At 39.6% G+C, this 18,493-nt stretch overlaps 1 long non-coding RNA gene across 1 annotated transcript; it reads right to left on the reverse strand.

Annotated features, from left to right (window-relative positions):
- Positions 1–2,506: 2,506 nt before the first annotated feature.
- Positions 2,507–15,739, reverse strand: LOC138353096 (uncharacterized). Its single transcript, XR_011223045.1, has 3 exons — positions 13,644–15,739; positions 12,954–13,035; positions 2,507–11,992 (listed from the first exon to the last, which is right to left on the reverse strand). It is a non-coding gene; the product is annotated as an uncharacterized lncRNA (long non-coding RNA).
- Positions 15,740–18,493: the final 2,754 nt, after the last annotated feature.

The following is an 18,493-nucleotide window of genomic DNA, read 5'->3' on the forward strand; positions in this document are numbered from 1 at the left end:
ACAGGGTAACAAAAACAACAAAACATCAAAATCAACAACAAAATCCAACAAAATAAACAACAAAATCAAAACAACAGGGCTTTTTGACCCCTAACAGGGGTCTCCCAATGCTGGACAATGCGGTTAAGCGGGTAGCTGCATCCTGAGGAGCAGCAGCAACGACACGTGTACCGAGACGGGAGTGGTTAAAAGTAACAGAGGCATCTACCGAATCAACAAGGTGTTTATGGAGGAAGAAATCACCAGGTGTAGAAGCCAGACAGTCGAGATCAAAGTATTTAGCCCACGTAGCAGGACCAAACAAGGCATGGTACGTATTAATACGGAAAGGGATCGGGTGAGTGCGACCGTGGCAGGTTCAGCATTGAGAGCCCCCAGAGAGGAGGTTAAAAGGCGCAGTAGTCACAATGAGAGACGGAGCCATGCCAGGGGACGAGGTGGTCACCACTGGGTACTTGGGGCTCGACCCTTCCACAGAGGGAAGGAAGTAATCCTGTCAGGACCCAATGTAATGGGAGCTACAGAGTCTGGTCTTCCATCACAGTCCGACTCTGGGACCTGGTCGCCCACCCCATGAGCCTGGGTAAGAGAGGTTGTTTCGTTTTTCCATACAGCATTCGTTCTAAGTGGATGGCTGGGTGTCCAGGCTGGGGCAAAAAGGGATAATGAGGTCTTGGCAGTGTGTGGGAGAGTGGATGAAGCAGGAGGACTCCCCTGTTAAAAAGGGGGAGCACCACTGGGGACGACGCACCCCTTCCTGCACTGGCCCGCGCTCGACCTCCCTGGCTCCCCTGGTAGGTGGTATCCCTTGGTTCCAGGGCCCAAGGGATAATGAGATAATGGGGATAACTGGGGCCCTGGAACCAAGGGATACCACCTACCAGGGGAGCCAGGAAGGTCGAGCGCGAGCCAGTGCAGGAAGTGGTGCGTCGTTCCCAGTGGTACTCCCCCTTTTTAACAGGGAAGTCCTCCTGCTTCATCCACTCTCCCACACTGGTGCTAAGACCTCATTATCCTTTTTTGCCCCAGCCTGGACACCCAGCCATCCACTTAGGGCAGCCCCTCAGGGGCGACCCCTCCAGTGGGCGGTACTGTGACTCAAGGACCCTACATGGTGCCCTTCTGCATGTACAGCACCCAAAGAGGGGCAGGAGAGGGGGCAAAGGCAACCCTCACCAGTCCCAGGGAGGTGTACGTGAGCCCCTCACCATGAAAAGGCAACACGATGGAGGAGGGGATCCTCGTACAAACTATATTTATAAGTATCATTCACTTAATTAAGATTTGGTATCCAACACACAGCATTTCTTTCAGACACTGAACACAATTTCTGCCAAGAAAAATTTGACTATCATATTCCCATTGCCGACTGACTTCTTACATCACTTCATGGGCAATGATGAATCAACAGACACCAGCTGTTTCTGCAATGCTGCCTTCTGAAAAAAAAAAAAAAAAAAATTACACACTTAAAACAAAACTTTGGGAACTATCTCCTACACTGCCTAGGTATGGCAGTGTGGGTAGCAAGGTATGGGGGATACAGTAGTTCATAACATGATAAATAACTACAAGTTAGTTTTTGTGGGATATTCTGATGGTTTTATCTATGTCTAATGTTATGAGGGAAATATTTGGTAAAGTTCTGCCAGTGACAAGTTTATACACTGGGATGTTGGCCAAAATGTTTAGAGCCCCATTGATTTTGTATGTTTTACTTTTATTCCACATGCAAACTTTTGAATTTAAGACTATTGACTTTCCAGTACTTTCAGCAATGTATATATTAATTTAAAATTTTTACCATTTCATGTAACTTATCATGTTCCAAGTTCCTATGACCACTTTCTATAAAATTTGCATCCATTGGGATGTTTAGTACACTCCTAGTTACAAACTGTTGATAGTGAACAAATCCTCTCTGAACCTAGGACAAAACTTCATTTGAGAGTGAACAGTAAACTTTTTTTACTTCAATATAATTTACCTGCAAACATTAATACAGTATTTTATTCCTTTTAATAATTCTAATTAATATAATCTATCCATGCTGCTTTTAACTCTGGTATGCTGTATGTCATTAGACTAGACCTGTAAATATTTGCTAAAGAAATTAGAACTGAACCTTTCTTGCAACTTAATATTCAAATACGAAGAGATTTAAATAATTAAATGAACTAATCCACAAGGACCATGACGAGGATTCGAACCTGCATCCGGGAGGATCCCAGACACTGCCCTAATTCGACTGAGCTACGACAGAGTAAAAGGGTTGAAACCGAAGTTCTACTGAACTTACTGGATCCCGTAGCCTCTCCGAGGCACAAACCAGGCTTTTACACAACCCCTCCCCCTGCACCCGAGCTATGTCAATAGGCCGTTCTCCCTCTTCGCCCCCGAGGTTTGTGCCTCGGAGAGGCTACGGGATCCAGTAAGTTCAGTAGAACTTCGGTTTCAACCCTTTTACTCTGTCGTAGCTCAGTCGATTAGGGCAGTGTCTGGGATCCTCCCGGATGCAGGTTCGAATCCTCGTCATGGCCCTTGTGGATTTGTTCATTTGATGCATCACGTTAGTGTGAGCTCTGTGTGTGTTAAATAATTAGTAATTTTCAAAGATAATTCAAGTAACAAAACCCCGTCCAGTAAATCAAATATACCAGTACATATCACAACCTGCTAGAACAAAAAAAAATATGCCAAATATTCTGGAATGTAATAGTACAAAAACAAAATTGATACATATTTTCTTTCAAAAAAAAAAAACAGCTGCTCTAACTAGAAAAATGTAAATTTAAAGTTTTTGTGTAACTTTTCACTTTGGCATAAAAATAATACATTAAAATAAAGGTTTAAATTGTAAATTACCTTAAAATAACAAAATATATTTGCTCTTTTAAAAAATTTAAATATGAATATATTTATCTTTGAACCATTATATGCTACATGTGCCACCTGGGCTAGTCGGTAGAGCGACAGTCTCACTTCATGCAGGTTGGTGTTCAATCCCCGACTGTCCAAGTGGTTGGGGACTATTCCTTCCCTTCAGTCCCATCGTAAATACCTTATCCAGATCCCTTCTAAGTGCTATTTAGTCATAATGGCTTGGCACTTCTCCTGATAGTTCTTTTCCCTATATGCAACATGTTTTCCTTCTCAAGCTCCTACAAATTAACCAGTAAAGTTATCTTGAAAAATCAATAAGAGTAATATCGAACTCTTCTGACAGTAATCTGACTCAGTATTGGCCACCTTTATACACCACCGAGTCTTAGCTAATTTTGGTAGGTGGTTTTTATCATCTGGACTGATTTATTCTGGGGTGATACCAAGAGTGCTTAGATCCCAGAGCTTATGTACAGTACTAGTTCCAGTCCCTCCTCTTCCCTTTGGGTAATTTTGAGGGGAGTGTGTTTCAGACCCAACCTGGCAACTATGACAGTCTCGACTTGTATACTTTCTGCAGGATCTAACTGGTTTAACTTTAGTACGGATCCAGTCAGTAACAAACTCCCTGCCAATGTTCAGAACAGTCATCCTGTGCAGTTTATGTTTGCCCGAGATGAATTTGTGGTAATAATCTGACTCCATCAACACCCCTAAGTCTTGGATATGATCAGAATTAATTTGTGAGTCAGCCAGTTTGACTCCCTGTTTGTTTTAAGTGTTTTGTTGTGGTCCCTAGACCAGGCACATGTAGGTCAGATGGGATTGCTTCCAAGATTATAGCAAATACAGCTTTAACGTACCTACCCAAACACATGGTTTAACCACGTCGTAGAATCTAGGTCCACTATTAGTTAGAAACCCTACTGTATTCATAACTGGTTTTAATATTTATACACAAACTAAAATACACCCTAGTATACAGTCTTAGTAACTGCCACCCATTGGGTGACAAATGTTTTTGCGAACCCTCATCAAACAACAATCTGACCAGGAGTTTGTTTCTTTCATGGTTCAGTTAGTATGGCTGTGGTAGGGTTGCAGCAGTGTTAGTTTGGGCCAGCATGGCTCCTACACTTCCTTCAATTTTGCAGTACTGGAATACTGTAGTGGATTTAGTTTTAGCTTTGGGGGACTGTGGAGTTTGTCTCCCTCACACAAAGCTATATGATGTAACCCATTGCCACATTTAAGAAATGTCTAGTTGTCTCTCGCAGCTGCTAGGTTGATGAGCTCTCAGAAGTTTCATACACCTTTGCAGCACATGACCAATTTTACTAGCACAGTCTGGGTATTTAAAGGCATTGATATATTGGATGTTCTTCACTGCAGAGCAAACAATATTTAAGCCCTGTTGTAAGTAAGTAATTATCAAAGAAGGCATCAAGCTGGGAAGGCTATGTAGCACCATCAAATGTGCGGGATAATCAGAGGGCGCTAAATATCACTGAGGATGCCAATATGAGAACAGAAACACTTAAGGCGAACGATATCAAAAGTATCCGATTCACCAAGAATTCTATCGAGGGACGGTTGGAAAGCAGGACACACGCTCGTCCTGGAAGTCAGGACATTCAACAAGGATATGCATAACTGTAAGAGGGACAACGCAGTTAGGACAATAAGGAGCAGGACGGCGCTCCATTAAGTGTCCGTGAGTTAAGCACACATGGCCAGTACGCAACCTTGCCAGAGCCGTATCCCACAGCCGTATCCCAAATGTACCCATAGTAGGAAAACAGCATGTAAAGGATTTGGAAATAATAATGTCTGACGAGCTAACGTTTAAGGAGCATAACCAAGCAAATATTGCGACAGCCAGAAAAATGATAGGATGGATTACGAGAACTTTCAAATCCAGGGATCCCATCACAATGGTTGTACTCTTCAAGTCACTTGTGTTGTCCCGTCTTGAGTAATGCTCAGTACTCACTTCCCCCTTCAGAGCAGGAGAGATTGCTGAAATAGAGGGAATACAAAGAACATATACGGCACGCATAGACGCAATAAAGCACCTAAATTATTGAGATCGTCTCAAAGCCCTCCAAATGTACTCACTAGAAAGCAGACGAGAGAGATATCAAATAATATACACCTGGAAGATACTGGAGGGCCAAGTACCAAATCTACACAGTAAAATAACAACGTACTGGAGTGAACGATATGGAAGAAAATGCAGAATAGAACCAGTGAAGAGCAGAGGTGCCATAGGCACAATCAGAGAACACTGTATAAACATCAGAGGTCCGCGGTTGTTCAACGTCCTCCCAGCAAGCGTAAGAAATATTGTCGGAACAACCGTGGACATCTTCAAGAGGAAACTAGATTTATTCCTCCAAGGAGTGCCGGACTGTGGTGGGTATGTGGGCCTGCGGGCCGCTCCAAGCAACAGCCTGGTGGACCAAACTCTCACAAGTCAAGCCTGGCCTCGGGCCGGGCTTGGGGAGTAGAAGAACTCCCAGAACCCCGTCAACCAGGTATCAACCAGGTACAGCCGGTTACAGTGGTAGGAAGAAGGCCACAGGGACACACTACTCTTAAGAGTACGCAGTTTGTTACCAGTAACAGAAGACCAACAACCCTGCCAATGGGCAAGGATGGAGAAATGAATAACTGGGTAAAAGTTGGAAGGTGGGACAAGTGCATATAGCATCCCTAGCAGCAGCATCTGCACACTCATTTAAAGAGACACCAATATAGCTGGGAACCCATCAAAACTCAACTGTCTTAAATCTACTAGAGATAAGAAACAGCCAATGTTGAATCTCAACTACCATCGGATGAACTGAATTAAAGGACTCCAGAGCCTGTATACTGCGAGTCAACTACAACCACAAAGGAGGATTGACAGCATTGACAAAGGAGGAAGTGACACCCCTTAGGGTCAACACTTGCATCAAGGAGCTCCAGCATATTTCAACAATCCTAAGTATTGTAGTACAGGTTGATGATAGCGAGTGGTGTCCCAGAGAACATAAAGGTATAGTGCTTTTGAAAAATAGGCGAGATAACAGGAATGTGCTAAGGGAAGTGAAAAATCGGATGAGAAAAAGTTGCCCTAGTGTTTCCAGTGCAGAGAAGAACATTCAAGATGGCTGCCGGCAAGAGGAAAAACAAAACAGAGCTTGATTTTGCGGGATTCAATGAAAAAAGCATTGATATTAGCAGTCTACATAACAAGTTGGTAAAATTAGATACTATAGTGAATGCTCATGTAGAAATAATTAGTAAATTGAAAGAAAGTAATGACCATTTGAATAGCAAAGTTTTATGTCTTGAGGGTTTAGTGAAAGACTTGTGCAAGGATAAGAATCAATTGGAAACAAATTGCAAAGCCATGGAAGAAGAAAATAAACTCTTAAAAATAGATTTGGAAGAAGTTAAAGTAAATTTAAACAAATGACTACAATAGGTTAGGTAAGGAAATTCAACAGGAGAAACAGTTTTTGTCAGCACAGATGGAGGAAGTTACACAGGGAATAGAACAGTGCAAGAAAGATGTGCAACTCACCTATGCCCAAGTGGCCAAGGAGAAGGAAAAAATTGAAGAAGCAGTAAAGGAAGCCAAACACTGCAGCAACCAAGATAAAACAAACATTAGGCTGGAACTGAGAAAGGAAAAGTGGTGCAAAATACAGTTGATCGGAGTAAGTCCCTGATAATTTTTGGTTGCAAAGAAAAGGAGATAACATCTAGGTCAGAAAGAGCTGTAGAAGAAGCGATAGTAGTAGATAAAATTGTTGGCCTCGTAGAAGGTCTTACAACCATAGAGAATTTGTGAGACTACAGGAGAATAGGCAGATACGTAAAAGGGAAAGATCGACCTTTGAGGATCACCCTAAACGGTGCCAAGCAGATGGAAAAAGTACTAAGGAATGCTAGAAAATTACAAAGTGATGAAGATGGGAAAGTGTGGTAGTTAAGAAGAGATCTTTCAAAAGAAGACAGAGACGCTGAAACTGAACCTCGCCGAGGCAAAACGTTTAAATGAGAGCAGTAATGAAGAAGAAATCAATTCTTTTTTTTTCTACAAAGTGATAGGGATAGGCAGACCAGTTAAGTGGTACATAAAGGCAAACCAACAAAATCAATAGAGAGGGGGAGTGAAGAATAAGGAGTGGGGAAATAAGTTCCTGAAGATTGCATACACCAACATAGATGGAGTGAGATCGAAGATACTGGAGTTAAGTGATGTAATACAGCTGCAGACACCAGACATTGTTACACTCACGGAGACAAAACTTGAAGATGTTATTTTAAATGAGGTCATATTCCCAAGGGGCTACTCAATTTGGAGACGGGACAGAAAAATTAGGAAAGGTGGTGGCGTTACTGTGCTGGTGAAAGAACACCTAAAGGTGAAGGAAATAATGACTGCCAATCCACAAGAAGTTAACATAATAGCACTAGAGATCTGCCATGAGGATGATAAGCTAATGATCATAAATGCATATAATCCACCACCAAGCAGCACATGGTCAAAGGAGGAGCTAGATAGTAAACGAGAAGGTCTTATAACAATAATGAGAGATTATAGCGAGAGCGGATAATGATAGATCACGACTGTTGATAGTCGGTGACTTCAACTTGAAATCCATAGACTAGGAAGCATATGAAGCTAAAACAGAAGATTTTTGGACCTGTAGATTTGTAGACCTCATCCTGGAAACATTCCTGTATCAACATGTTAAACAAGCTACGAGGATGAGGGAAGGGGACGTTCCCTCCATGCTAGTTTTGATATTTACCAGGAAGGAGGAAGAGAGATTTGACATTCAGCACCTTCCTCCCTTGGATAAAAGTGACCATGTCTTTTTGGGAATAAAGTATGCAATGCGTTATAATCTGGAAGAAAATAAGGAGGTTGCAGCACTTGAAAAACCTGACTTCTGGAGAGGACATTATGGCGACCTTAGAAAATTTTTTAGCGAGTATAATTGGACAGACTTGTTACTAGACAAGGAAGTGAATGAGATGTATGTCAAGTTTTGTGAAATATATGATAAAGGCACAAAAAAATTTATACCAAAACAGAGATGCAGAACTAGTTAACAGGATTGGTTCATTACAAGAAAATTACAAGAGGGCCAGAGACCAAAAGACACAAAAATGGAATCATTACAGGAAGAGGCCAAACCCCCAAACATACCAGCGATACAAAGATGCGAGAAACAACTACACAGCAGTGAGGAGAGAGAGAGAAAAATTTTGAAAAGGGGATTGCAGACAAATGTAAAACAGAACCAGGTCTATTCTATAAATTCATAAACAACAAATTGCAGGTAAAGGATAATATTCAGAGGTTGAAAATGGGAAATAGATTCACGGAAAATGAAAAGGAAATGTGTGAAACACTAAATGAAAAGTTCCAAAGTGTGTTTGTATAAAATGAAATCTTTAGGGAACCAGACACAATAAGAATTCCAGAGAACAACATAGAGCACATAGAGGTGTCTAGAGACGAAGTGGAAAAAATGCTCAAGGAGCTAAGTAAGAACAAAGCAGTTGGTCCAGATGGAGTTTCACCATGGGTTCTGAGAGAATGTGCACCTGAGCTCAGCATTCCACTTCAACTGATTTTTCAGGCATCCCTGTGTACAGGAGTTGTAGCTGATGTGTGGAAAAAGGCTAACATAGTTCCAATCTACAAAAGTGGAACCAGGGAAGAGCCCCCTTAATTATAGACCTGTATCATTGACAAGTGCAATAGTCAAAATATTGGAAAAAATAATTAAATCTAAATGGGTAGAGCACCTGGAGGAAAACGATATAATATCAGACAGACAGTATGGTTTTCGATCTGGAAGATCCTGTGTAACGAACTTACTCAATTTTTATGATTGAACCACAGAGATTCTACAGGAAAGAGATGGTTGGGTTGACTGCATCTATCTGGACCTAAAAAAGGCTTTCGACAGAGTTCCCCATAAGAGGTTGTTCCGGAGACTGGTAACATATTGGAGGGGTGACAGGTAAGCTACTAACATGGATGAAAAATTTCCTAACTGACAGAAAAATGAGGGCCGTAATCAGAGGTAAGGTATCGGATTGGAGGAATGTCACGAGTGGAGTACCACAGGATTCAGTTCTTGCACCGGTAATGTTTATTGTCTACATAAACGATCTACCAGTGGGAATACAGAATTACATGAACATGTTTGCTGATGATGCTAAGATAATAGGGAAGATAAGAAACCTAGATGATTGTCATGCCCTTCAAGAAGACCTGGACAAAATAAGTATATGGGGCAACACTTGGCAAATGGAATTTAATGTGAATAAATGCCATGTTATGGAATGCGGAATTGGAGAACATAGACCCCACACAACTTATAAATTATGTGAGAAATCTTTAAAGAATTCTGACAAAGAAAGGGATCTAGGGGTGGTTCTAGATAGAAAACTGTCACCTGAGGACCACATTAAGGTTCTGGGAATGATGTCTGATGACCTAATGTTTAAGGAGCATAAGAACATAAGAATAAAGGTAACTGCAGAAGGCCTATTGGCCCATACGAGGCAGCTCCTATTTATAACCACCCAATCCCACTCATATACATGTCCAACCTATGCTTGAAACAATCAAGGCATAACCAAGCAAATAGTGTCAGCAAGAATAATGATAGGATGGATTATGACAACCTTCAAATCCCGGGATCCCATCACAATGCTCTTACTGTTCAAATCGCTTGTGCATCCCTCCTGAGTACTGCTCCACACTCACTTCTCCCTTCAGAACAGGACAGATTCCAGAAATAAAAAGAATACAGATAACATATACGGCACACACAGACACAATGAAGCACCTAATCTATTGGGATCTTCTCAAAGCTCTGAAAATGTACTTCCCAGAAAGGAGACAAGAGCCGTGTCTAATCACGTATACAGTACTGTACATGGAAAATAATGAAGGGACAGGTCCCAAATTTTCACAGTAAAATAACAACATACTGAAGTGATAGATATGGAAGGAAATGCAGAATAGAGCCAGCGAAGAGTAGAGGTGCCATTGGTACAATCAGAGAATGTATGAACATCAGAGGTCCATAGTTGTTCAATATCCTCTCAGCAAGTTTAAGAAATACTGTACTGCTGGAACAAACGAGGAAATCTTAAAAAATGGGACGTTTTCTGCAAGAAGTGTTTGACCAAGTGGGCTGTAATGGATATATGGGCCTGCGGGCCATTCCAAGTAACAGCCTGTTGGACCAAGTTCTCAAGTCAAGCCTGGCCCTGGGCCAGGCTTGGAGAGTTCTTCAACTCCCAGAACCTCATCCAGGTTCAATCCAGGTCTAGGTAGTTGTACTAGTATTTGGATTAATCTGCCAGACAATCTTTGACTTTTTCCTCATATTTTGCTGTTTCAGCAAGGAAGTCATCTACCTGGATGGGGTTTTGGGAGTTGTTCTATTCCCCAGGCCTGGCCCAGGGCCAGGTTCAACTTTTGAGAGCTTGCTCCAACAGGCTATTGCTTGGAATGGCCCACAGGCTAGTCAGTCTGCATTGATTTTTTCTTCATTGAGACTTTGTATGTGTTTATCTGCTGCTTCAGCAACATTCTGTGGTTTTTGTTGTGCCACCCTTTATGTGGCTTTCAACTAGTTTAGGAGTCACAATGGAAGACTGAGCTAGCTGCTCACATTTCTGAAGCTGTCAGGTCACAACCTTTATGATTCACTAGTACAAGGTACTGGTAGTAGACATATTGTCTGTCATAACTAAGGTCAATTCACAATTAAGTATATCTACATTTTGTGTATACAGTATTGTGTGTTAATTTGAGTGATGATCCAATACAACTTGTGGATTGCGGTTATGTTTGTCGATACAGTGAATCAGGTCGTCTCTTCAGCATCACCCTGGGTATTATGGTGCAGCTGTACATCTTACCACTGTGTGTTTCGCAGGTGTATTATAACACTAATCATAGTGAATTAAATGTAAGTATTATTTACCACAAATTTAAATAATGAACACTGTCTAGTGTTCAGCACAACTTGTGCTAATTAGTCCCACCCTTCTTATGTCTGCACAATATATTAATAATAAATGGCTAGATTGTACAGCATTTGGTACAAGGCTAGCTTAACTGTAAATATATACAGTACTGTAATCCTGCCCTCACAGGTGGGCACTAACTACTGTAATGATTATAATGATGGTGCAGACTAGGATACCTCAAGTCCATTTTTTAAATTTAATTTTTTTTTTTTAATTTCAAAGATTAAACAATTCCTAAACTTGGGAATATAGATAAGTAAATTTAAAGTAACATTTAGCCTCTCATTACATGTTGGTAATATATGATGGTACTTTTTTATTTAGTAGTTCCATAACCTTAAGATTCTTATGACAGGTGAACACAATCAATGAATAATTTCTCACAAAAAGGTCTAGCTGCGAAATGTGTATTATGGCGAGATCATGAGGCCAACAAGTGCTACTGTTAATGTTGTTATCAAATTACAGCAACACTAGCCTAGTGATCTAGATATTATTTGTTGCGAGGTTATTTAATTATTTTAGTTATTTAATTAAGTTTGTTGCTTCTATCTGAACTACCAACAATAATTTATTTGAATAAGGTTTTGATAAAGTTAATGTGTTCTGTTACAAATTAGGCTATGACACATCTAGGTCCAAATGACTAGCAATTAGCCATCTAGGTACGACAGACCAACAATGTGGGATTATGTGGATAACTTAACTATTTAACTAATTTCTAGCAAATTGTATAAAATAGGTTACTTTATACACAGTTCCCACAATGGGGATTATTTAGTAATTATTTGAATTCAGATGGTGCAGTATTATTTACTTGATTTAAAGCATTAATTCTGATACTCCAAGTTTATTTCAGAATAATTAATTAATTTATATGATTTACTGCACTGTCTGAATTGGAATTAGTAGTAAACAAAATTCTTATCTGTCTAAGAAAGTCCGTAGATCAGAGAGAGCCTCAATTAACATCGTCCATGGACCAGAAATGACTTCGTGGGGAATATGGCTGCCTCTTGTGCGACTCGTAATGTTGATGCTCTCTCTCCTGCCAACAATTTAATTATTAGATTGGGAAAAATCACAATTGGTTATGTAATTAAAGAATCCCAGTTTCATCAATTATTAACTTCTCTTTGAAGTTGAAGAATTAGTATTCTCACTTTTGATTATGGTGAGGTCCTGTAGTGTAACCATGCTATCTTCTAACACCTTACATACACAATAAATAACCAAATCTTACGTATTATGTTTGGATACTTATCAACTGTGAGGAGAAAAACCAGTGCAGTTATCTAAACGAGGTTATTGGACCTTCAGGCAACTAATGCAACGATCTTGTCAACGTCAACATGGTATATCACCAATGTGGGCTGTGTTGATATTCATAATGGCGAGCCCTTCCTCCCTCCCACACTTTCCGGCCTTTCAGTCAGTGCAAGGGTTAATAATAATTTGAGAGTGGTTGCTAAATTCTAATTAAGAAATAAAATTAATAATTAATATTATCGCTCGGTAACAATGCAATGCTGCGTTGCCCGTTCAGTAAAAGGAGTCCCGGTAACTGTGCTAAAAACTGTGCCCAGCATTCGCACTTGGCTGTGGGAGGGGCACGCCGCTGTTTTGAACCTTATAGGCTCTTGTAAACAGATGCCATTTTAAAAAAAAATCGTGGGCAATATTCTCAGGTGTGAGAGGCACAGTACTGTTGGAGCAACCAAGGCCGGCGCACGCAGCATGAGCGAACAGCATTGATGTTCAACTTGTGACCACAGCATCGCCGAAAAATGTCAAAATAAATATATAATTGTTATTATTTAGCGATGACAATATTACAGATGACCAATGACTGATATAAATAACCAGGGTTGTGATAATAGCAGGATTGTTGTAATAATTAGCGCTGTGGGAGGAGTGATGCTGAGAGATGGAGGGAGACAGCATCGTTTGCTGACTGTGTGGCTAGCTGTTATTGTTTACTCTACAACCACAAATTTTCAATCACTTACATTCTGTACACCATGTTGGGGAACTTGAGGAACGTGCTGCCATCGAACTTGATAGGCTTCATCATCTGCTCCTCGTTAACACCTAAAAGAGTAAGGAGAGAATTTTTGCATTTGTGTATTTAATACAAATCTGTGTTAACAGGGAATGCACTTCAGCTCCTCTAACAATCGGGTGAAAGGCGAGATACAAACAAATCCTATGCATTTTGTTGTAATGTATTTACATTACATATACTGTACAAGCTGTCATACCTAATAGCCCAAGTTGCCTAACAAGGCTGAGTTTTCTTGAAATTATACATACAGTATATTTTTCACTTTTTTCTTATGGAATGGTAAAGCTTTCTATTACGTATGATTATTATTTTAATTTGATTTAAACTAACACAGAAATTTGATAAACCTAACCAAGTTAACATAGCTAAGGCAGTAATTATGTTTATAATATAATAATAATTGGAATACAGTACAACAATTTGAAAAACAAATATTTGAAAATTGCAAAAACTATTCTGCCTTTTAGGCAAATTAGTCCTTACATAGTGCAGTTCTAGCTATTAGGTACAATATTATACTATATGTATTCAGTTGTGCTTGTAGGGGTTGAGCTTTGGCTCTCTGGTCCTGCCTCTCAACTGTAAATCAACCGGTGTACAGATTCCTGAGCTTATTGGGCTCTAACATACCTACCTTGAGTAGCTTCCATGGATCAACAACCTCCCAGTTGGTCATCTGGTCAACCAGGCTGTTGGACATGGCTGCTCACAGCCTGATGTATGAATCACAGCCTGGGTGATCAAGTATTCTTTGGAGGCGTTTGTCGAGTTCTCTTGAACACAGAGCGGCTGGCCAGTTATGCATCTTATGTGTAGCGGGAAAATGCTGAAAAGTCTTGGTCCTTGATGTTGATAAGAGTTCTCCCTCAGCGTACCTATTGCACCTCTGCTTTTCAACATGGTTTTTTTCTGCACATCCTGCCATGTCTACTTGTCTCATGTGATGTTATTTCTAATGATGATATTATCATATCTACATTTGAAACTGTGTGTAGTCTGCCTCCACCACATCACTGCTTAATGCATTCCTTTTGTTAACTACCCTTACACTAAAATTCTAATGTCTCTGTGGCTCATTTGGGTACTGTACTCCACTTGTTTCCACTTGTGTTCCCTTTGTCATGTTTCACCCCATGCTAATAGGTTGTCTTTATCTACCTTGTCAATTCCTCTGATAATTTTGTAGGTAGTGATCCTGTTTTACCCCTAACTCTTCTGTCTTCTGGGGACAAAGTTTAGCTCCTATAGCTAATATATATAAGTGATATATAATACTCTACTGTTCGAGCTCTTCCGATTTATTCTACTGCTTTTTCAGTTTCCACTTTACAGGTACACTGAGCCCTCTCACCTTGTAAAAGAATGCATTTCTTTCTTCCTCGCTTCTGCCTTCGTTCATTGTTTTTGCAATTTCCAAATTCTTTTTCAATACCTCTCTATCATCTTTAGAGAGGTCCCTCCTTAATTTCCACAGTTTTCCTTCGGGATCTTGCTGTAGCTTCTTGGAGCTCTTGAGCACCATTTCCCTCAGAAAGGGGCTGCTCAGCGTTACTCTTAGGGGGTTATCCTTCCCCTTTTCATATTTACCAATTCTTCTGTAACTAACTACGTTCTCTTTAATGGCAAGACCTTCAACAACACCGATAAGTTTTGCCACGTTCTTTTCCTCCGCTTCTTTCCTTTCCATCTTTGACACCATGTCCTTCTCTTTGCATCCAAAGATGATAATCGATTTGGTTCGATCGATTGGATTTTGCACCATGTTTGTGTATGTGGCAAATGCTTTTTCGAGTCGCCACAATCACTTGAGGTGCACTGCTTCCCTTGGCTAACTACTTTTCAGTTAAGTCTTTCTCTTTAGTCGAGGAATGATTATTTTAATTTCAGATGTACTCTTCTAGCCTTAATGTCTTATTAAATAACCTATAAATACGTGATTTATGCAGATTATTCGAAGTTGGATTCTTATCAGTGAAAACAAATTAATTTACTTCAATTCAATTTTAACCTAGTTTACTAGTTCACCTGCAGTTATCCTTCTTTATTAGTTCACCTGCTGTTATCTTTGTTTACTAGATCACCTCTTGTTATCCTAGTTTACTAGTTCACCTGCGGTTATCTTTGTTTACTAGTTCACCTGTGGTTATCCTAGTTTACTGTGACTCCGTGTCAGCAGTCACTGGTGTACATGTAAACTTTGTCCTGTCGTAACCACAACAAAGCTTTTTATGCAAGTCACTTCCTGGCAATTCTATAATAATTTCTCACGAGGCTTGTAAGTAAGGTTGGCGTGAGCACCGGTGTACTCAGTGGCACAGGGAGCGTGAGCCCTGCTGAGCAGTGCTCAATATCGAGCTCTGGGCTGGCCGGCCTCACACGAGACAAAGATGGCGTTCGTCGGTGGCTGCGCACTAAAGACTACTTTATCTCAAATATTTCACCAATTCTCAATCCCGTTCTTCGTTTTCTGCGTGTGTACCGTTGGCCTAGATATCAATAGTGTCCTGCGTCACCACTCGAAGGGAAAATACTGCCTACACGGCTAGATAAGTCATGAAAATGACGGAGCTTCCTAGCGTGGTCTGCTACACCATTGTTTACTCCCCGGACAGGGTTGCCAGATCACAATTGTAAATAAATAAATAAATGTTTATTTAGGTAAAAATATACATACATACAGGATGAGTTATAAAACAGAATGTTGGATTTTTCTAGATAGAGCTAGTACATTGCTTAAAAACTGCAGGTTGACACTGATCAACATCAAATTGACATTGATTTTCCAAACGTCGTAGTTCCCATCGGTAGGGAAAGCGTCGGCCAAGAAACCTTGTTTAAAATATGAATATCTTTCCTCTCTGTTGAGGTGACGACTTATATTGAATTTTGTATCTAGCTCATCAAGATTGTAACTTGCTTAGCTAAATGACTTGTGGGGTTCAGTCCCTGAGCCCATTATGTGCCTCTGTAACCCTTTCCACTACCGCCCACAAGATGGGTATGGGGTGCATAATAAATGAACTAAACTATAATTATACTAAATTATAATAAAATTACTAAATTATAAGGTATAATCTCTGTGATGGATTCGCAAAAACTATTTTATCTCTACGCTTCTGATAACATAAAACAAATATAAGCTTTATTTGTCAATCTCTATTAATTAAGCAATATATCAGAAAGCGTGTAGGGTTCGGTGTTCTAGAAGCGTAAAGGACACGAGTAGTTTAAGTAGCGAACGCATACCAACGAATAATTTGTGTATCTGTACTCACTGAATTTGTGTGTCCCTTGAGGGACTTGAAATAGATGGGGGTAGAAATAGCCTAAGTTACTCTATCCCTTTGAGATGTATCTTTTTTCTTGTCTCAATAAACATACTTGAACTTGATGTTAATTTGCACTTAAATTCCATTTATCTACCTTCACCCCTTCAGGGTGAAGGGGTGAAGTGAAGTGAATTTTCATTAGCTAGACATTTAATAATACAATCAGAGGTACTTTTTCCTCTGAGGAACCCGAACAAATTACTAGACAGCTGATCACCCATTATATATAAAAGTCTATTTAAAATGATCCTCTCCAACATTTTACAAAACACGAGGTTAAAGACACAGGTCTGTACTCTCCATTGGCTTTAGGGATAGGGATGATCATAGCTTTTTCCATTTACTGGGAATACTGCCCTCTTTATAACTAATATTAAAGAGATCTAACAGTGGGCTTTTCGTCATAATGGCAAGTTCATTAAGTATTTCATAAGTTACTCCATCCTTCCCAGGGGCGGTAGATTTCCCAACTTTAATCGCTGTTATTAGTTCTTCTCTGGTAATACCTGTGCAAGTGACATCACCACTGTTACCTGCTGTAAGTATAAAATCCTTTCTTAGATCTTTCCAAGAATCTAATGACTCTTGTTACAGCGGTAATGAGCTAACATCAAGCTTTGCATGATCAGGATGCAAGATTCTTCAGAGTATTCCAAGAGTGAAGTTTTCTGTCAGTGTAAAGGCTACACTGATCTGCTTCATATTTTTTATAAACTAAATTCATCCTTTCAAAATCATTTAGGATTGGTTTGAGGAATGTGAAATATAGCTTATTGACAGGATCAGAGTACATTGAAAATAGTTGCCTTGCAACATACTTATCACAAAAGGAAGAAGTGATTTGATAATGAGTTGTTCAAGACTCCCACTGCTCTACACTTTATTTATTTATTTATATATATACAAGAAGGTACATTAGGATTGTGAGGATACATAGCACAGTAATTACATCCTTGTAAAGCCACTATTGTTCCTTGCCAACCATTGATAAAGTTATCAACTGTAAGGGATCGTTCCCATCATTTATAAGTCTGTAAATCTCTAGAATCTAGATAACACTCTCCTGAATGAATCTGTGGAACCATCTGTAGCTTTCTCATCATGAAGTCGATGCTGGATGGTAATCCCTCAGATGCATGAGAACAGATTAAATGCAAAGAATGACATGTGCATTTGATTAGAAACAAATAATGGATATTCGTCTTCATCACGTCTTTATTCATGTGTATTTTATATATATATTAAACGCTGAACTGTAATATCAATCCTGACCTCAAAAGCTTCCTAGAAGATTGTAACAGAACCCATGAGCACAACACCAGAAACAAATACCTATTTGATATTCCAAGAGTATGACTTAATCAAACTAAAAATGCTTTACAAATCAAGGGACCCAGAAAGTGGAATGACCTTCCCAATTATGTTAAAGACTGTACCTCTCTCAACCACAGGTACAGTACTTAAGATAAAAACTAAGTACTACCTAATTAACACCATGTAACCTACCTCACCCCCAAAATGTCAACCCATTACAATATTTACAACCCTATTTATTTATTTATTTAAATACAAGAAAAATTGGGTTGTGAAAGTACATATCAGAGTTCTTACCTTTTTCCAAAGCCACTAACACGCATTGTGTCTTGGGCAGGTCACACCTTATTACATCTCTCCTTGAATTATAATCTATAATTATTAAAAATCTGTATCTTAAATTATATTATCACACCCTACCAATAGCCTACACAATCTATACCTATATTTATTATTTTTTATTTATTTATTTATTTATTTATAACCTGTCTATTCATCTCCCTTTGTACAGGCTACAGGTCTAACAACACTGCAAACCAGACATGACAAGGCTTGTCCTATTGAAACTTAAAATACCAAAAAATTTGGAGGATATTGATCAAGACCACTTCTTCAAAAAGTCAGATGTAACGCAAACAAGGAATATCAAACAAATCCTGGTTCTTAAACGATTTGGTGGGGTTGTATTCCTGGGAACATAAGATTAAGGACTTGCCCAAAATGCTATGCGTGCTAGTGGCTGTACAAGAATGTAAGAACTTTTGTATATATAAATAAAAATAAATAAAATAAATAATGGTTTCAAGCTCAATAAGCCACAATGCAGGACAGAAAACAGATG

This window comes from Procambarus clarkii, chromosome 56, assembly GCF_040958095.1.
Source record: "Procambarus clarkii isolate CNS0578487 chromosome 56, FALCON_Pclarkii_2.0, whole genome shotgun sequence".
Classification (NCBI taxonomy): Eukaryota; Metazoa; Arthropoda; class Malacostraca; order Decapoda; family Cambaridae; genus Procambarus; species Procambarus clarkii.